At 46.7% G+C, this 22,097-nt stretch overlaps 1 protein-coding gene across 1 annotated transcript in view; it reads right to left on the bottom strand.

The window, feature by feature from the left end:
* HYDIN (HYDIN axonemal central pair apparatus protein) overlaps positions 1 to 22,097 on the bottom strand; it is a 2,467,744-nt gene that overhangs the window by 1,928,671 nt on the left and 516,976 nt on the right. The gene's annotated exons all lie outside the window — the stretch shown is intronic.

The following is a 22,097-nucleotide window of genomic DNA, read 5'->3' as shown; positions in this document are numbered from 1 at the left end:
ACTGCGTCTCTCTCTTCTGCAATAGCTTGAGAGAGCACCGTCTGCGCCTCCTCCGGACACTGAGGCAGCACCTGCACCACCCTATCCCACAAAGAGTGGGAATAACAGCCCAAGAGGCATGCGGTGTTCACAGACCGCAACCCTGAACTGGCGGAAGAGAATATCTTCTTCCCAAAGTTCTCCAGTTACTTGGATTCCCTGTCTGGAGGTGCGGAAGGGAATGCGCTGGCGGACGCAGAGGCTTGGACAACCAAGCTCTCAGGGGTAGGGTGTTGGGAGAGGAAAATGGGGTCGCCCGGGGACAGGCGATGGCATCGGGCCACGTTCCTATCCACAGGAGCCCCTGTGTTGGGCATGGACCAGGTGCCCAAAAGAACGTCCAAAAGTGTGTCATTGAAGGGCAGCAGTGGCTCTGCAGAGGAAGACGCTGGCTAAAGCACTTCTGTCAGGAGGTTAGTCCTGACGGCCACTGTAGGGAGCTCAATGTGGAGAGCCTTGGCCGCCCTAAGCAACACCTCTGAATAAGTACCACCCTCCTCCGTAGCCTCGGTAGAAGGAGATAGTGCGCCAGGTTCTGGAGAAAAAATCCAGTCCACCTGCGTCCTTCAAATCCTCTTCCCAGTCCGGCTTTAACTCGCATTGGGCTGCGAGAGGGTCCTCAGACCCCTGCCAGTACTCCCCTTCCTCCGTAACCTGCGGAGCAGGTGGGAAAGGAGGTGGGTGGATAAAGGGATAGAAATTCCTCATCGGCGTCGGTAGACACCCTTCCGACACCGTGTCCATAGGCGTCAATGTCAGTCGAGGTCGTGTGAGGTCAACCAGCATCGGGTGTGATCCAGGCATGGATCCACGGGGGTCTCGTGGAACCAAGGCCAGCACCGTCGACGATGAAGCAAGGTGACGATCCCCGGTCGGGCCCGCGGGGCCCGACGGGCCAAATGGGCGGGCCATAGCAGACAGGAATTCCTGCAGCTGGGCCGAGTCGCTGATGGACCCGGGAAAGGCGGGTAGGCCATCGGCAACTGACTAGGCTCCTCCGTAGCCGCGGGGTGGCACCACCCACACCCTCAGCTGTGTCGTGCGACAGGCTAGAAGGCAAAGAGCGACGCCCCTGCTTCGAGTTTTTGTACTTCGTCTTACCTGACCCCAAGTGCGAAGACTTCGCCGAACAATGGTGGCGGCTCTGCGACCGGTCCCTCGACCTCTCACAGGGCCGGGATCTTGAACGGCGTGGAGCCGACTCCCGGGCTTCAGGTAACTTTTGGGACCACTCCCGCAAAGTTTTCGGAGCCATGGCCTGGCAGTCAGGGCACGACGAGGGGTTGTGGTCGTGCCCCAGGCAGTAGAGACACTCGCGGTGCGGGACCGTCACCGACATCATGCGGGGACAAGCCTCGCAAGACTTAAAACCGGGCATCCCTATACACCAGAAGTCAGTGACTCAAAAGAACAGAGACAAAAGTCCCACAAAACTCAGTCAAAAATTGACTGGGGGTACCGCTCCCTCCGGATCTGCGCTTGCTGGTACGGAAAAAAAGCTTCGGTGCATCTAAGTAGCTCCGGCGACGTCATCTCGGCGACTACGACGCCAGCGACGTACGCTGAGCTGCACGACGACGCCTACCGACGCTCAGGGGTACTGCTGACGAAAACATTCCGGATCCAATCTAACGCCTGGGGATATTCTAAGGTAAGGAATCTATCACTAACCTGTCTCTTTCAGATATCAGTTATAACATAGCACAGCGAGTTGGGTTATTTTTATGAATTTACGGACAGAGTGATCTGTGATGGACCGTGTCAGAAACATACCACCACTTCGTCACATCACACTGTTTTATAGAATAAGAATTTGTTTTTACTGTTTATTGGCAGTTATTTAATTTTTGCTTCTCACACAGGTATATAGACTACAGCTTCCATCTCCACTGCCAGGATGCATTGCCATATTCATAAAACTATAAACCGCTATTGCTACATTAATGCTTGTTTTTTTGATAATGATATATAGTCCTGAGCCTGTATATGAGTTTTACTCTACAGAATGTATTGAGAGGAAACTGCATACATTGATGTGCTCGTTATATATGGATGCACTAAGTGTCAGGGGTCATATGCACGGAAATTTTGTTATTTGGTTTGAATAATGCTTTGTGCCGATGCACTGAAATAAAAGGATAACCCAAGCAATACACTGAAAAATATCCATCATTTTGGTCTGCCTATTTATCAAACAGACACAGTTGGAAACATTTTAGGAAGAACTTAAGTTTATGAGGAAGAGGGAAGAGGGAAGCGGGAGAGTTCAGGCCCTAAGTGATTTTATGACATCAATTAAACCTACAGCTGCTAAGATATAATTATGTAATTAGCACTAATAGACTTTCTATAAACAGGTAACAAATCCCTGGGGTTGATAAAGACAAAACCGAAGGTCAGGCAATGACAATGTTTCAGCAAGACTAGTGAGCCCAGGACACAGGGAACAAATGGTTCACTGAGATACCTTTGGGCATTACGTGCTCTGAACACACTGACCTAAGATGATAAGGAGCTCCATGATTGTACTTACTTACATTAGTTTGGTCACATTCTGGTAAATCTGGAATAGGAGACACTGTAGATGAGATTGTTGTGAAGGAGACGGGCTCCCCCACTGTGCCCATTCCTTGTCCTCCTCAGTCAGACTACCGAGTAAGCAGAGCAAAGTCACCAGTGACGTTAATGAACTCTATTTGGGTACAGACCTACAGCATAGCAGTGGAACACTTTGCAAAGAACTCTTTCATCGGAGCAAGAGAATCGAGATTGTGGTGTTTTTTATAGAAAATTGTATTGTATGAGGTCTGGTTGAAATAAAATTACTGAAATAATGATACAATTAGTAGGACATTGTAACAAGGAATAGGGACAGTGCTGGACAGCACAACGTAGAGCTTGTCTTAGCATTTACGCAAATTGCTGCACTCTGAGAACACGCTAAGAAGCCAGTACAAACTACAGCAAGGAGCTCTTCGCCATTGTGAAGGAGTTCCCCAACCCTGTAGCCACTGCGAACGAAATAACCCCCTCCCAAGAACTGTATGACAACCTAGCAAACTTCATCCACAACAAGATCACAACCATCTATGAACTTCAAACCCTCAGCCGTCGCAGCATCAGCCTGCTCACACACACGAACACTAAACTCAAACACTTGCTCACCCACCTGGACCCACTCATGACTCAAGTCACTAGCTCTAGCATGAACTCTGTGCACTCAGGAGCACCCATGGATCCCTGTCCCCACCACATCTTCAACCTTGGGAGCAAAAGGAATGGCGACAAGTTCACGAAAGTCTTAACGCCTCCATCACTTTAACCTCCTTCCCCCAGGACTGGAAACACACTGAAGCGAGGCCCTTCCTGAAGAAACCTTCCGCAGACCCAGAAGAACCGAAGAACTATCAGCTCATCTCCCTGCTCCCCTTTCCAGCTAAGGTTTTCAAGAAGGCAATCATTCAGCAACTCGCCAAACACAACAACCTCCTGGACCCCTAACAATCAGGATTCAGAGCCAATCACAGGACAGAGAAGTCCCCGATCGCAGTCACTGATGACATCAGATCCCTCCTGGACACAACGAAACAGCAGCCTTCTTCCTCCTGGACTGGTCAGCCACCTTTGACACGGTCTCCCACCACATCTTGATCAACAAACTCCACCACATCGGAATCCAGGGAGATGCCCCCAAATGGATCACCTCGTACCTCACTGGAAGAATCCAGAGAATCGGTCTCACACCATTCACCTCGGAACCCAAGATGATCATCTGCGGCGTTCCCCAAGGACCGTCCCTCCGCCCCACCCTCTTCAACAGATACATGACCCTCCCTGGCTGACACAGGTAGATCACACAAAATTAACATCACCTCCTATGCAGATAACACCCAGCTCATCCTCTCATTGTCAGAAGACCCCTCTACCACCACAGCCAACTTCCACAGATGCATGATGAATGTCACCAAGTGGATGAAGGACAACTGTCTAAATCTCAACACGGACAAGGAGGAAGTGCTCAACTTTGGTAACAACACCTTGCCATGGAACGACGCATGGTGGCCTGCTAAATTCGCCCTTTCCCCCGCTCGACAGACCATGCCTGTATCTGCTGCATCATCCTGGACAGCAAGCTATCCATGAAAGTAAAGACAGTCATATTCGCTTGCTTCCACACCCTACGCATGCTCCACAAGATCTTCAGGTAGCTCCCAGTCAACGCCAGACTGACCGTCACGCAGGCCTTCATCGCCAGCAGGCTGGACTTCGGGAACACACTATGTAGAAATCACTGCATGGCTCCTGAAGAGATTACAAACAATACAAAACTCATCCTCGACCTCCCCAGATGGATCCACATCACACCCCATCTCAAGAAGCTACTCTGGCTCCCGATCCAGAAGAGATGCCAGATCAAGATGTTGGCTCATGCATACAAGGCCCTGCACAACAAGGGACCAACTTACATCAACAAACGCATGATCTTCCACCAACCAACCAGACACCTACGATCCACGAGCCAACAGTGGAGGACACTCTTTCTCACACCAGGCTGCAAAAGCCTGGAACAACCTTCCTATGTAAAACTAAGTTATACAAATTGTGTTGCTCATGTATATAGGTTTTTAAGTATGTATGTACGTATACAAGGTTGATATAGAGAAAACATAGCCAAAAGACAGAGGAGCACCATACAGGATCAAAGGAAAAGATACAGTCAAAATATGACTCAAGCGAAAGCTGTGTTCTGAGAGTATTAGAAGACAGTAATTTCGTTAAGATGTAGTATTCTTTAAAGAGGTAGGGTCTTTAGTTGTTTCATATATTAAAGCAGGTTTATGGCAGATTGGCGGGGGGGGGGAATTCCACGATGACTGGAAAAGGGGGCGTTTATTTTTGAGAAATTACATAATATAGTAGGAAAGCAAGAGGGAATGTAACAACTATCACCTTTTCTCCTAAATTGGTATAAACTGCGCAGCAAGGAATTAAATGGCCATCTGAGCAGACAGAGAAGAAAAACTCTTAAAGGTAAAATAACTTCCAACCGGAATGTCGACACGATAACCCACAAATCTGCAATAACCAAAAGATTGGGAAACCGATTTAATGCAAAATAGTTCACCTTGTAAAATTAACTTTATACTAAGAAGCTACTGAAATATACTGTATTCACAACTGTGATGGTGAAAATGGAAAATAGACCTCGATGACCATTTCTGTACTTACGCCTTGTTCTGCTTTCTTGAAAACTAGTTAGCAATGCTTGGCACTCTATTGAGTTCTAAAAAACTTCTTCAGTAGAAAGCTCTTTCTTTATTAACTTTAGTGAGAACTAATATGTTGGAAACGGCACTGTCTGGTTGGCCGAAAGGATATGCCAGCCAGGCAGAAGGCACCGATCCCATCAAGGACAAGTGATTACACACACTGTACAACCTGTGTTCACCCTTGGGTAACTTGGCACTAAGCAGTCAGGTGTCCTTCAGAAGCAACGTGTAATGCAAGAGCACAGCACATGCACATAATACATATTCCATCAGACACAAAAGAGAGACTTTACACCTGACGTCGAGAAATGGCATTTATATTCAACACACATATTAAACAATGCAACATGAATATCATGGAATCATGAGCATAAATCACACTTAGCAATATTAGCAGCAGACCTAATTCGTGTTGATCAGATCTCGATAATGTGCACACATGGGAAAAGTCCTATTCTAAAACCCACACAGCGCCCTTATGCGGTGCAACACGTTGTCAACCCTCACAATCTAATAATGCAATTTTGCACGGCTCTAAAATGCAACCTGGGCTACAACAATATCAGTAATATGCACATATACAGAATTATAAAACTTTTAGCAGCACCGTGGGATGAGGCTATACGAGTAAACCCACTGTGGAGAGGTAAAGTGCATTTGGAACAAGGACAACATATAAACCAACATTGCCAACCGGTGTCATGAAGCACAGGTGGTTCACACTGTCACTCCCACACACTCAGACTCACTTCGCACTGCTACGCAATGCAACAGGTACCAGCCAGGTCCGTATGGGCATTTTCACACGCACCCGGAACCCAAATGCGGTGCCACTGATACCAAACAGGTCGAGCTGTGGATCCAAGACTCCCGCCACCCTCCAATTCACCACCACTGTTCCTGACAACCCAGATGAAAGTTCACCTGCTCCTCCCTCCGGAAACAAGGCCATTCATGGCTGAGGACAACAAAAGCAGATGGGGATAGACAGTAAGCATAAACAAGAGGTAGACGTAAACAAAGGGGGTCTTGGAGTCACTCAGGAAGTTCACCAACAAGTTGTGAAGCAGAAACGGGCTGAGAGCAACAATTTGTTACAAACAGGGGTCCACCAGGTCCTTCTACCACCAGCCCAGTTCTGCAAAGCCTACAGGATGGTCACGCAGTCTCTTGACCTGCTCCTGAACCTTCTCGGAAGCGTCCCTCTGGCCTAATAAATTCCTCTCATTCCTACCTGGCACCACAGTCATCAGAAGGGCCAGATGGAGAGAGGGCAGCTGGTCCACCGTGGTGGAGCCAGTGAGGGAACAAGCAGTGAATGGGGAACAACACATAGGGGAGCCTCTCCCAGTCTTGTACACGTTGATCCTGGTTGTGGCCCGGCAGTCCGGGTGCAGGGTCTGGCGCACGACGAGAAGAGTTGCACCGGACACATCAGGTTACATCAAGTAGAGTTGCAATTCCATACCTCCCTGGAAATGAGGCACTATGTCTGGCACACTTTGATGCCCTGGTGCAAGTTCAGCAATGCCTCACAAGGTAGAATGAGACTCTGCAATAGGTGCGTTACCTACCTCCGAGGGTCGCAACCTGTGAATCGGACTCCGCACGCAATGAGCACGCAGTCGACGTGGTGCACAAGAGAAATGGAACACAGTCGACGGAGTGGGCCACTTTGGATCCCGCAGCTGGTGAATCCGCTCACCACCAACAAGACACTTATGCATGCCGAGGTCCCTGCAGTACAGGAAACACTTTGCTGTAGATACGGGCACCTTCTTGCACTCTGTACTAGGCACTCCTGTCTCCAGACACGATTCTGTAGTTCCAAGCTCACATCGCGCTGTACATTTTTCAGCAGGCGACGAGGGCATTTAGAGGGCACCGCTCTCCAAATGTCACCTGTAGATGGTGTGGGCCCCTCGTAGGAGATGTTTGATATCCCTGGGATCTTCAAGAGCACTGGAGACCAGCCAACTGGTCCTTGGGAGTCCACTTTGGGGTGCCACACGTCAGCAGGTAGTCGGCCCAGGCAAGCCACTATTCTGGAAGGCACATAGTCCTTTCCACTGCCAGTTATCATCCATGTGCACAACAGTCTCCCCTATTGCAATGTGCACCACGCAGACCAGGTTCTCTGGTCCTTCATCCCCACAAGCAGATCTCTCATCTCAGTGGGGTGGCACTGGGTAGTTATACCCCATTGGGCTTACAAAGTTGGGTTCAAAGGGTATTCCTTTGAACCACAGATGTGTCCGCTAAATTCCGTCCTGTCTGCCAAGAGGCCATGGAATGTAGATCTCTATCTTTATGGGGGCCGTGATCTGGCCCCAGAAGCCAGGTGTCACAGTCCCTTCCCCCCATATGTTCTGCCAGACCCGCAAATAACAGAGGTTGGCTATCTTAATTGCATGCCCAATGGTTTATGGCTGTTGCTGGAGAATGACCAGATGTGCTACCCCGGCTTCCAGGATTGACCGGTACCAACCACCATAGCACACAGTGCTTGATGCATCGAAATCCCACTTTCCATAAGTGGCATTCCCACGCAAGATATGCCAAGCCCAAAGTAACCATTGGAACAAGTTTTGCCTGGCGAATCCATTGATAGTTAACATCATGAAGCTGCACCATTGCAATCCATTATTGCAGAATGAAATACAGGCGACCCCTTCCCCATGCTAACTTAAGGGAAGAGCATGCCTCCTCCTTAGGGAAACCATCGTGGGTCGTCCTTACTACCTGGACTGTGAACACCCATGGGTGCATGCCTAGCCCTTAACCTTCCATCCTAGTGGAGGCAAAAGTTCTCCTCCGGATGGACCGCGTTTGTCAAAGGCCAGCCGTAGTACATGCGCAAGGATGCTCTCATAGACCTGCTGTGGCAGGTCGGACACATGTTTAAACGCACAGTCCGAGTGATTGCGCACACCGGCTGCAATGGTGGGCTGGACTTACATTTACAAACATGTCCACATCACTTCCTAGCATGTGTCAGAAGGGTGCACACACTTTCATACTGCAGTAGAGTGGGAAAGGGCCCATAGCCTTAGGGCTCCACACAAGAACCAGCAAAACGTAAAAGGAAAAAGCAAAAGGTTTAGAGAAACACTATCTGACAAGTATCAAGGCCAACAAGTATCATCTCCCCCCAGCCGAAAGTGGGGTGGTTCTACCCAGTTTCCAGGTAGTCTTCTTAACTAAGGTCGGAAAAAACTAGATAGGCCATCAGCGTGGGAGCGGTCTATCCCTAGTCGGCGTTTCACCCCAAAGTCCATCCCTTGTGAAGAAATGGACCACCTCAACAGTTTGGGATTCTCGGCCCTCATTTGCATTAGCCACTGAAGGTGCTGTGGTCCGTTTGAACCAAGAAGTGTGTGCCGAACACATATGGCCGCAACTTCTTCAGTGCCCAGACCATGGTGAAAGCCTATCTTTCTATTGCACTCCACCATTGCTCCCTGGGGAGTAACTTCCGGGAGATGAAGGCTACCGGGATGGTGTAGCATGTCTCATTCAGCTGGGACAATACTGCCCCAATTCCTTGCATGGAGGCACCCATCTGAACAATGAACTCCCATGAAAAGTCAGGAGCCTAGAGCACATGAGCTGTGCATATGGCCTGTTTGGGGGAGTCTAATGCCGTTTGGCAGGCATCAGTCCATATGACATTTCTGGGCTGCTTCTTCAAAGTCGGCTCCCTCAAGGGGAACACTATTGTGCCATATACCTTGATGAACCTCGATAATAATAGGTGAGGCCCAAAAAGGCTCAGACGCCTTTTTGTGTCTAGGGGGGGGCTCCCAGGCCAAGATGGCTTTCACCTTGGCCTGGAGGCGTTGCACCTTACCCCTGCCCACCCGGTGTCCCAAGTATACCACTGATTCTTGCCCTAGCTGGCACTTACTGGCCTGAACAGTCAGGCCCACTTGCTGCAGGGCCTGAAGTACGTCCTGGAGGTGGAATAGATGGTCCTTCCTACTGATACTGAAGATTTCAATGTTGTCTAGTTACGCCACCGAGAAGGCCTCCATGCCAGCAAGGACGTGGTTCACCAACCTCTGGAAGGTTGCGGGGGAATTCTTGAGCCCAAAGGACATGACACAGAACTGGTAATGCCCTTCCGGTGTGAAGAGCAGTCTTTTCCTTGGCTCCCTCTGTGAGAGTGATTTGCTAATACTGAGATGAGGTCAAAGGTTGTCAGATACTGGGTTGCGCCTAATCTGTCGAGCAGCTCCTCCATCCGTGGGATTGGATGGACATCCGTCTGGGTCACAGAGTTCAAACCCCTATAGTCAACACAGATCCATATTTCAGATGCGGTGCCCGGCAGAGCAGCTTTCGGTACCAGAACCGCAGGACTGGACGAGGGGCTGATAGAGGGCTCAATGACCCTTTATTCTGGATGATTTTAGACACTTCTGCCTTGATGCTAGATCTCACTTTATCCGACAATTTGTAAGATTTACTCATAACAGGGAGGTTGTCGCCTGTGTCCACATTGTGGGTACACAGGTGGGTCGTTCCCGGGATAAGAGAGAACAGAGAGGGGAACTGTCCCAGGACTCGGTGGCAGTCCCTCTGCTGGTTGGGAGTTAGGGTGGGGGACAGGTTTACCCCATCCACTGACCCATCTGTCTCTTTGGAGTCCAGGAGGTCGGGGAGAGTCTCGGCCTCCTCTTCCTCCTCCCCATCAATCACCATTTGCATGGTGATTTCAGACCTCTCAAAGTGTGGCTTGAGGAGATTGACGTGCAGTACCTGGTGGGTTGCTTTGGGTCTTGAGGTCCACCAGGCAAGTGGCCTCCCCTTTCTGCAGAATCACCTCAAACAATCTGGTTCAGCGGTCCCAGAGGGCCCCCTGCTCCACTGCCTCCATCACCCACACTTTCTCTCCAGGTATCAACTCCACATGTGTGGCATTCTTCTCTAATCACTCCTTCATGACCTTCTGGGTGGCTTCCAATTTGTCGACGGATTGCTTCCACAATCTTTCCATTTGGCTCCATAAGGCCAGCATGTAGCTTACAATATCCTGGGAAAATCTTAGGAGACTGAGTTTGGTCAAAAAGGGCTGGGAGCAGAGGTACCCGGACTGGGTGCCCGAACAGGAGTTCAAAGGGGATAAACCCCACTCCTTTCTGAGGGACCTCCTGGTAGGTAAACAACACGCATGGTAAGAGAATGTCGCACCTTTTTCTTAGGGCCTCAGGTAGGCATCTGATCATGCCTTTTACCTTCCACAAGCCCATTTGTTTGGCGGTGGTATGGAGTGAGGAACTTATAGGTCACCCCACACTCCTTCCACATAGCCTGCATGTACGCAGACATGATGTTCGTGCCCTGGTAGGACACCACCTCCTTGGAAAATCCCACTCGGGCCCCCCCCCCCCCTCGGGCTACCTTTTTGGACATTCTGATGCTAGCCCAGAGATACGCTTCCCCAGTAAGCTTTTGGCAATATTCCAGCTTGCTGTCGACCAGGTGTTGGCGCAGGTTGGTAAAACAGTTTTTGATGAGGCGCTCCCTCAAGACAGATTATACAGTTCTGCATAATCTTCAACCTTACTGCCCAACACACTCATCCCTTCAGTGCCTTACTCACATTGTCTAGGAAGTCTACCCAATTTTGGGTGACTAGCTTGCAGCTGGCCTGGACCTCTGACGGTATTTCTCCGGGGTCAGCACAAACTTGCTGACCAACACGTTCTTCATGGCCGGGTAGCTACTCTGGTCTCCCACGTCTAGTGTCAGGGTTAGGAAACCTTCATCTCCTTGGAAACTAATTGTGGTTCTTTCTATTCTCACTGGTCCACCATTCGAACCAGTACATAAGACTTAGCAACATATCAGGTGGAAATCTGCTTTCTTAGTAGCGATTACATCTGCAAGTGGGGTCTGCAAAATTCCAGCCCTATGCTCCTGCGACCACTATATAGTGTTCCTTAATAATAAGGTGTTATACATCCTCCAATTTCCATAAATTAACACCTACTTCTTTTTAAAGGAAATAAATTAACATTGGCCATTGTAGACTGTTATAGGCTGACCAAAACGTGTTGTTTAAAAAAAATAAAGAAAAAAAGGACTTTAAGAAGAAAAGTCAGTATTACGCTATTTTGTCAAAAGCACTTCAGGATCCACAGATGGGCGGGAGAATTTGATGCCCATGATCATCAAGGAACAGACCCTGAAGGAGAAGGAAATGTTACTTATTAGCAATCCTAGTTCTCCACTGTAGGTATCTTCAGTCAGAACATTTCAATTTCAACGTAACAAGTTACTTACAGTCGGTAATGCGCTTTCTGGGGGATTCTCAATCTAACCACAGACTCCTCACCTTTATATCCCAAGCACCAGACTGAATAAAAAAAAAATTAAAACCACATTGCTTCCAGCACACTTGTGGGTGGGGTTGTGCGGCTCCAAGCAACTTAATTCCGCCCAGGAAGGGACGATGAAACCGCATATAAGCATTATATAGCACTGACATTGCATGAAACTCACTCATGCGATTAGCTGAAATAATCGCGACAAGGAAACCAGTCTTCAAAGTCAGGATACGCAGAGGGCAGCTGTGCATCCGCTCGAAAGGCGTGTACATGCGGAAAGTGAAGACCAAATATGACCCGACTGGAGCATCACAAGGTGTTTGAAAGGGCCTATTGTCAGTTTCCCAATGTTAGCCTAATTATGCAAGTTGGCTGCTTTTGTTTTGCGCACGTTACTAAATATCACACTTGCTTTTGTGCCATATTGTATTTTCGAACGGAACCAGCAGCTGTTTTTGTATATTCTATTCTTGGCATTTAGTTGGAACAGCCTAGGCAAGGTCAAACAACATTGCCCCTTGTTATTCTTTCTGGTCAGACACTAGCTACTATACATAATAGAAGAATGCAGCTGCTCTTTTGAATACACATATCTTGTCATATAATTGGGGACAGAGGTTCTGAAAAAACACACACATAGCACGAAGGTCCTGAGACAAGAGCGCTGTGTCAGCTGAGATGTAGAATATCCACCTATGTATGCTAAGGTACGCGGATAGCCACTAAACCCATAGATCTGTAATCTATAACCACTTAGCAATAGTAGTGGTGGGGGACTTAGGCAGATCTGTCAGATAATATGACATTGCTTTTTAGTTTATATGTTTATTAACCATGTTGATGACATTATTGACATGTATTTGTTTACAGATTGTGGCACAAGTATTGCATCTCGGAGCATGATAGCTTAAATAAACATGCAAACCTCCTTTGTATCTCTTATTGTGGACAAGTTCGAATGAGAGAACGGAAGGGTGTATCATGTTACTGCAATCCCTAAAAGGGTCTGGAGTCTTGTGTCCTCGGGTTCCAAATCACTTGCCGCTCTGGAAAGGTTAGGAGGGCAAGTGAGGCAACACAGCTTGTCAGACTCGGGCACATAGATACTAATGTGGTATGGTGACTCAGTCCCCTACATACTGATTTTCTATGGTCCCAAGATTGTCCTGTTCCTAACAGAATCCCTGCAACAGGTAACGTGTCAAACGTTTAGAAATCTCATCACAACAGGTAAATTAAACAAGGATGGCTAAACTAGAAAACCTGAAAAGGCTAAAAGGACTGACAAATAACCTTCAATAGTGCCCACTGCAAGTCCTGGCTTTTCCAGAAATAAAACAAACAAGACATCCACCAGTTTGGCTTGTAAAGGTTCCATTTTGCACATGCCATGTCAGGTCACAAATTTGTCCAAGCACCACGTGTAGATAGACTTTGTAGAGGGATGCATGGCAACCAGAATGATATCCACAACTTCGGGAGGAAGATCGAAAACAGTCAACTGACACCACTCAGTTTCCATGCACAGAAATGTAGATAGGGCAGACCTGGGTGCAGAACCCTGCCCTGTGGCTGTGACAGAAGATCTTCCTGAAGCAGTAGCCTCATCAAAGGAGAGATGCTCATGCCAAGAAGTTCCAGGTACTACACTCTTTTTGCCCAATCCGGAGCCACTAAGATGACTCGGGCCTGTTTGGTTCTGATCTTCTTCAGAACTTGGGTGAGGAGAGGCAGAAAAGAATACAGGAGTTCGGTTCTCCACTTTAGCCAGAATGCAGCCTCAAAAGAGTCTTCCTGGGAACCTCAGTGGACAACCAAAGTTTTGTTGTTGTGAGTTCTAGACTGTGGTGAAGAGGTCTAGTCAGGGTTCTCCCCATTGGTAGAAGAAATGTTGTGCCATCTCAGGATGCTTTTGCCATTTGTGATTCACTAGGCACTTCCTGCTTTGTTTGTCCGCCCTGGTGTTCAATGATCACATTAGGTGGTTCATGAAATGAGAACTACCTTGACACTCCCGCAAGCTCAAAAACTAAGAGCCTCTTGGCACACAATCCATGCCCCCAACCACCCTGCTTGTTGCAGTACCACTTGGGGTGGTGTTTGCAATGAGAACCTGATCCAGCCTCATTGTGATGGATATCAGGAAGGATTTCAGCACCAAGTGAATGAGCCATACCTTCAACGGGTTGATGTGTAAGCAGTTCTCCCATGGGAACCAGAGTCCTCTGACCTCCACCTCTCTCAGATGACCTACCCAGCCCAGTAGGGACACATCTGTAACCACCGCTCTGGGTGGGGCAGGGAGAGGGGAGTCTGTCGCTGCTCTAATTGCGGTCAAGCAGCTACCACTGTAGATCATTTGCTATCTCCTACAAACTCTGGATGGAATCTGACAGGTTTTCCTAGTGCTGGGTCCACTGAGGCTTCAGGTACCACTGAAGAGCCCACATACACCACCTGGCATAGTTGACTAGAAGGATGCAAGAGGCCCAGAATCCTCAGAGAGACTCTCACTGAGACTGAAACTGAAACACAGGGATCATAGCCTAAATGTCTTGAACTTGTTGTGCCATAGGGAAGGCCTGGATTATATTCAATGAAAGTGAGCCGCTGCAAAGGAGTCAGGAGTGACGTAAGCAGACTAAACAATGTTAGGAGATTAGATGTCCTATAAAGGTAGTTTACAACTGATTGTGGTGAGCCCGCCTTCAGCAGCCAGTCATTGAGTTAGGGGAAGACTGGAATGCCCAACTCCCAGAGGTGTGCCGTAATGACTGCCATCACCTTTGTTAACACCTGATGAGCGTTGGTAAAGCCAAATGGCAGCTCATCAAACTGAAAATGCTCCTGGTCTGCCTTAAACTGCAAGTAGCAACGGTGGGACTGCTGGACGGGTACATGGCAGTAGGTGTTATGAAGGTCCAGGGCAGACTGAACCTGGGCCGAAGTGAGCTTTTTGAATTTGTCCTTCTGCAGGAAGTCATTGAGAGAACGCAGATCCAAAACAGGATAAAGACCTCCACACTTCAGGATGAGGAAATAGCAGGAGTAACAGCTAGACCCTATTATCGGTCCTGGCACCCTTTCTGGCTCCTTATCCAAAAATGTTTGCATCTCCTGAAGAAAAATGGACAGATGCTCCCTCAACAGCCGCTCTGATGTGGGAGAAGACGCGGCTGGTCAAAAAAGAATGGCAGGGCATAGTCCTGTTGACCAATTTGAAAGGCACTTGTCAGATGTTCTATTTTGCCACCCTTTGAAGAAATATGTGATCCTGACTCCCACAGGTTTGTCACACGCCACTTAGGGCAAACCAAAAGGAGTTTTTTTTTTTTTTAAAACACTTTATTGATGACCGCAATATGTCAGATACATAACATAGGCAATATGCATTCGATACAGTCTGGTTTTTTTTCCCTTAGTACATTAATTACAATATATATGTCCAAAACCAAAAGGAGGTTAATGCTACAGGGGAAGGGGACTGGGAGGCTTGCTGCCCTTGGTAGCCTAGATGTTATCTTCTTGATCCCTGCCCCTACCCCAAAAAAGCTGGGGTTCCTGTTGGAGGGGCAGTAAACCTTGACTTTGCTGGTAAGCCAACCCTCTGAAGTAGCCTCAAAAGGGGCAAAACTCTGGAGGATACGGTTGTGCAGGAGTTCAGAAACCCAAGGAATACGCGGTGAACTGGCTTTTTTGAAGAATTCTGATGCAGAATCAGCCTTCTTGCCTAAAAGGCAAGAACCTCCAAATGTTTTATCCATAAGTGAAGCCTGCAAGTCACCAGACAAGCCCATGGTTTTCATTCATGGGTGATGCTGTCTCAGAACACTAGTGCAGACTTCTTTGCCCAATCAATTGGTACTGTCCAGTTCAGATCATATTACATATTTTGCCGCATACGGATCATCCTGGACAGTTTGAGCCTAGCTGGCCCAAAATACTTCTGGGACTGCCTGCAAGATCTCTCTGATCATGTCCATTAAGCGTGCAAACATTTACCTGGAAAACAGCTAGCACTGACCGACCTAAGGGCTAGTGTGGCCAATGAAACATTGGTTTTCTGAATACCTCAAGTTTCTTTGATGGTGCCTGGGTGATGGGGCGTGGCGTAGGAAATTAATTGGGTTTACCCTGCTGGTGGAAGCCTAAACCACCTGGTGTAGGGTGCTGCATCAATAAGTAAGGGAACCAGTCTGGGATACAGGAACAACCCTTGACTTCAAGCAGGAGCAGGATTTGCAAGACTTTTTTCAGTGTTCTGCAATATTCCAGTTCCCGGATCGCCTTCAGCTTCATAGAGGCACACTCTATGCATGACTTGGAGGTGTGCCCTGGGCCCCAAACACGAGAGGCATACCTCCTGGGGGTCTGTCACAGACATTTGTTTGTGATAGTTTCTATAGGGTCTTCAACCCTGTAGTTTTAGAAGGGCCATTGCTCCCTTGCAAAATGGTGTGGAGAAAAAAGTTTTGAGAAACAAATCTTGTCAACCAACAAGAAAAAGTGGGGCGAGGTACAGATTAATGCACAAAGGAACAGAAAGAAATGAGCCAATGTTGACATGAAGGGGTGGCACTTATATGCAAGCCCATTATTACTTCTGGGGTGGAACAAAGTCGGTGTGGAGCCATATGGTGCCACCTATTGGCACACAGGAGTAATGCTGTTTTAAATCTTCCAGATCCAGAACGGCATGTTGCCTGGGGATATCCAAAAGGTGAGGAACCTGTGGGTAGAAGTATACTTCAGAAACATATATCCTTTTGAGGTGAAAAGCTGTAACAGGTTAGATTCATTCCATATTACTGCTTTTGTTTCCAATAATACATAAGGTATCATTACAGTCTCAGGTCCCAAGGGTGCTGCAATAAATTATCAAAGATTTAAATCCACAAAGAAAGTACAAAATGGAAGAGTAAGTCTGATAGGCTTAATGCACCGAAAAGTAAAAATATACACTCTCTTTAAGAAACCAGGAGCTTCCGTGTCCTATCATGATTTTGTACTGGTAGTAGCCTCTCAGGCTTCATTTGTTTTGAGGAAATCAAGCAGAGATTAGAATCTACTAGCCATTCACAAAATGAAAAGAGCGGGGAGGTGGGTGGGCTGTTAACTGCTATGGCAAAGATTCCTATGATGCAGAACTACAATTACAAGTAATTAATAGTTCCCTACACACTGTATGATCTACAGGGACAGTGTTAAATGCAGACTAGAGAAGATGAAGGTTAGCTGGCTATTTGATAATACAAGGAAATCCATATGGAAATCTACTGTTTGGATGTAGCAAAGCCAGTTCAAAGTGGCCCGCTGTTAATAAAAGGCTGATTACATCTCCTTTGATCTTTTGTTCTGTCTAAATAAAATGTCAGGCTTCCAAGAACATCTAAGAAATGAAGAGAGTTTTTTGCTGGACAGATGGAATTACTGAAGAATATTGGTAAAGATATAGATTGATTGATATGGGAATCATACTACTTTCGGCAAGAAGATGGATGTGTTCTCATAACCACTATATTTTTGGGAAAACAGTGTAAGCTTCTACTATAAATAATGCTTGAAGCTCACTTACTTCACAAGCTGAGTAACAGCCAGTAGAAAGGCTACCTTCGAGGGGAGATGCTGCAATGACATCGTATATGTAGGCTTATATAGTGGAGCGATTTAGATACAAATAGATTGAGCTCCCATGGAAGAGAACTTTGCCATCTAGGAGGATAGGTTTTCTTTAATCCCTCCAAAAAGTCCTTTATGACCAGGATTGAGAACAATTACGAATGGGTCGAACCTTACCTGTAACAGTCGTTAGATTAACTTTTATGGACGCAAAATATAGCTTAGACTTCACCAAATAAAGTATATAGGAAATAATCACATACTTTTCGCAGGTCAGTGGGTTTTGATTATGGTGTTGATATAATAAACATAATTTATTCCCCTTAAAAACATAGGATACCGTTCTTGATAATCTTTATGCCAATATTGGGCCATTTGTGCATTCTTGAGGCAAATAAGATGTTAGCATTGAACAATCCCAGGATCCATGCTGCCAAATTCAGTTTGCATGGCAGCCTCTTGTGCAGCCTTATCAACAGATAGAGGAGGAACTTTGTGAACTAGCACTGCTGCAGCCATTCAGGAGCAATTAGAATCATCTTTGTGTTGGCAAAACTGAATGTTACTAGGGCCAATGATATCAGTGGTATTGGAGGAAAAGGGCATAGAAATGTCTCTGACCAATCTGCTAAAGGCGACTGATGCTCAACGATCTTGGTTCCCAAACTCTGCAAGCAAAGTTTGGGCGAACCTCTTTGGGGAATATCACAATCCAAGGAAACATCTTCCAGCATGACATTATTGAGAGCCAAAGTGTGGTTTACTAAGTGGAATCTGCAGAGTACTGCTGCCTACGTTGGGGATGCTGTGAAGACGTATTGCTGTCATGGTTAGATGTCTTGCTAGGAGTCAATTCCAGATAGTCTGGCCTTCAGAGAAAGGATCTTGGGCCTGGCACTACTACATTGTAAAGGTAGAGAATTGTGGTTGTATTGTTCATTTGAATTAAAATTCTGTCACAGAAAGCAGAAATGCCTTGAGAGTAAGATGGGATTTTCCTAACTCTAATACACTGATATGATGTAGTTGCTACATGTTCGACCACATGTTCTTGCACTGTCAAATTCTGAAGATGAGGTCACCAGTCTGAAAATGAGGCATCTGTCGCACTGGTTTGAGATGAAAGGCCCTGAGACATTCAAACCCCCTTCAATAAATGTGCCCTTTTGGACAACCATTGAAGAGATTGTTCGACCACAGAATTCAGGATAAACTTGTCTTCCTAATCGTCTTTCGATAGAGACCATTATCTTCCAAGCTTGGCTTCATACTATGCAGTACATTACTGTACCTGCCTCAGATAAATCACTAAGTGGCAGTTCATCATGTTGTGTACACCTGTAGTGTGACCAGACGTGTTTCTGCATCAGTGAAAATGGTGACCCCTCTTGTGTAAAGTTATGCTGTTATTTCAGAACCTTGCTCTGACATCCAGTATGAAGGGAGAGAGGGAGTGTGTGTATGTGTTTGTGGGTGGGGGGAGGGCTGGTGCATTGGAGCATATGTATCTTAGCAGGAGTGTGTTTTGAATGAATCCGATTACTGGGGCGAGTGCGATTCACTTTGGATGTCCCTGGTTTTGCATGGCAATAGAAGGAGAACAAGGAAAGCTTCCCCAAATAGTGCATGTTTATTGCCTGCAGTCTTATGAACGGAGGCGGAAATTCAGAAACTGAATTGAAGAAATGGGTTTGGGCCTTCTTTTTCAAAATACCATGAAGTCCTTGCTACCAAAGTACTGCCAATTTCTTCCTGAGCACTGCCATTTTAGTAGATAAAGCGCTGGGGTTAGGACTGTTCTTCTGTTGTTCAAGGTGAAGAAGTTTGTAGACAAGACCAGCCCTTTTGTTTGTCTCGGATTACTGCTCCAGAAAAGCTGATGGCAGTCATATGTGCAGAGAACTCACACTTCATTGTGCCCTTGTTTGGGGTCCTCCTGATTGCAGCAAGACTCATTGCTACCTGCTGTAGAACCATCACTTTGCACAAAATCTATGTCAAAAGAGCAACCTGGAAAGGATAGTTGAAAGCGAAACAATCCAAACCAGCTCTGAAGCATGAGATAGTGGATCAACATCCCTTGTCTGGAAAATACGTGTAAAAAGTGGGATCCAAATCAGTCCACTTCGTTCCAGTTCCAGGGAGAATCCACAGAGTAGTTGAAGAGCTGCTGGTGTGTCAGGATCTGCAAGAAGGGACTATCCAGAAGAGATTAAGTCTGTTCTCAGCACATGTAACATCCGAGGGGAGCTAACAGAGAGCGCACCAGGAGTGACCAGTGCTGCATAGGGGTCCTTTTTGATCTCTCTGTATTAACTCCCGAGTGAACTGTATCATGACTGCACCCGAGTGATGATTCCTTCTTTGCCATGCAGCCCACCAAGTTCTCGAGATACAGGTACTGCCAGTGCTGGAAGAAAAATTAAAAGCCACATCACTGCCAAAGTGAGAAGTCAAGATCAGCCTTAAGCTGCAACTGACAGAGAGACATAATCGTGAAGAAACAGGTCTGGGAGGCAGCAACTGCTACATCCGATCACAGGTCTGCAACCAGTCATGAGGGACTCCAACGCTGAAGAATAGTATGACATGTAGGACATGGGAGCAGCAGCAACCTGCTTGAAGAAAGGGGCAGCACTGTATGGGTGATGGAACGTCTCCTTCTTGCTGTACAGTTTGAATTAAAATACAACCAATAATTGGTAAATATGGGGCATAGCCTGCATACAAGTGGCAATTGTGGGCAAGACTGGTACCCTGCTTAAGCTTTTGGAACCAAGATTTGATAAAGACATTGAAGTGAGTTGCTCCGCTAATGAGTGAGACTGCTTTAAGTTATCTGCACCTGTCCCATGTAGTGTTGGGAGCTGCAGCAACAGAAACGCAGCAATGGCAGGATTGTGAGTGGTACTAGGGAGAAGAGGGTGGTGTTGTGCTTCACTGTTGATTACAACCCCGTATTCACTCACATTATGTTGGGCAGAATCTAGTTATGCTGTGTAATTAAAGTACTTTCTTTTTCCATAAAAATAAAAGCAGTAGGCTGCACATTACATTCTTCTTTCTGTTGGTTGGCGTTGAATTCTAAGATCTTGCCCCACCCGCACTACCACAATGAAACCTGTGACTGCGCTCTGTTGTTACCCTGATATGAAGTGCAGAAAGGGTTGTACTTGGCCCAGTTTGCACATCCATAGTAGAACGAACCCCAGGACACCTGTGGCAAACGACCTTAATCACCATAGCTGAGGCCCAGTAGTCCCTTCCTGTCCTGTGCCCCTACCTCCTAATCCCCCTGTACGGGGTCTGCCAGGTTCCACTTTCATTTTCTTAACTGTGACCTGGGTCACAGGAGCTGGAAAATTATAAACTTGTAAAGGATTGAACTCCCACATCTATCCTTGTTAGGACTGCCATTAAGCTTCATGTCAACAGGACATTATGTTTCCAGTCCTGAACATTTCTGCTGTAAATCATTATCATATGAGTCAGTTCAATTACTTCAATGGAAATAACCCTTCACTAAAACACCCAGAACTTATTAGTTTTCAATTAAAAGCTCAAGACTGGAAATAGGACATCTTATTGACATGGTGCTAGCTCACAACTCTGACTATTGCCACGACTCATCATATTGCAGTGCTGGTGACACACAAGAAGAGGGCAAAACTTGGACATGTGGATGGATACTTGACCTAAAGCAACACTGAAACATTAAAAGTGGCAGCCTTGTTATGGGAAATACTTTTCCAGTCTTCCAGTATGACTGGATGTGATTTCTAACCCTCTGGCAAGCCAGATAAGCAGGTCAACAGAAAACAGTGTTCACATTCAGTTTCTGAGGGTATATTACCTGTCATCTAACAGAGATGAGGTGAGACAGAGAAGACACCAGCCCCCTCGTTACCTTATATCTGCAAGGAAGAGGAAGGAACAACTTATAAACCTTGGCAGTGAATTGGCTTTTCTTTAAAAGTTTTGAACGCCAAAACTCTTTTAACGTCATGCAGGGGAAGGTGGCAAGGCTCTGAAGCCGGGGAACACCAAATCAGCACTCAGTATTTACCCCCAATTGACAGATGACCTAATCAAAGACCAAGTTGGACTCTGCTTGATAAAAGGTAAAACTTGATACACAAAACTTCTCTTCTCTCACAATGGAGGCCACTATATGTTGACGAGCACTGCAGACTGGCTCGGTTACGTACCCACAACAGTGCACACACTCAAACAATTACCTTTCTGCCCAAGACCTATACTGACAAATTACGGCAGGAAGAAGGGGAATTAGATAGAGGGAGAGGAAGAAGATAGCAAAAGAGGGAATGTGAGCTATGAACGATTGAGAGTTTTGCAAATAGTTTCTTTAAACAGCTGTGAACTTTCCTGTGGAAGAAAGGCGTAAAGCAATGGTTGAGGACATTGTGTTTCTAGGATGAAGACATAGGCAGCCTCTTCCAGAGAAGAGAAGACTTCCCAAAAGCCTAGTGATTCAAACTCATGCTCGCTTAAAACATGGGCCTGGTAAGGAATTGCCTGTCTGTATTTGGAACGAGCGCAGATAGCACAGAGTGCATTATGTCGCTCAGAATATACCACACTGCAAAGAGCAAAATAAAAGAATAAAACAAATTAAACTGCTGCTCAGCAAAGCACCAGCATCTCAAAATAAGTGCAGTTCACAAACAGTAGCACGGGCTGTGATAGAGTCAGTGGATGTTTGAGGCTCATGTAGGACAATGTAGTGCTAAATGGGATGTGGGAATTTAAATACTGGGTATGCGTGAAGGTCCTTTTATGCTACCATTTTCAATGAAGCTGCACATCAGGGAAAGCA

The sequence above is a fragment of the Triturus cristatus genome, chromosome 12 (assembly GCF_964204655.1).
Source record: "Triturus cristatus chromosome 12, aTriCri1.1, whole genome shotgun sequence".
Classification (NCBI taxonomy): Eukaryota; Metazoa; Chordata; class Amphibia; order Caudata; family Salamandridae; genus Triturus; species Triturus cristatus.
This window is presented reverse-complemented; position numbering and strand designations above follow the sequence as displayed.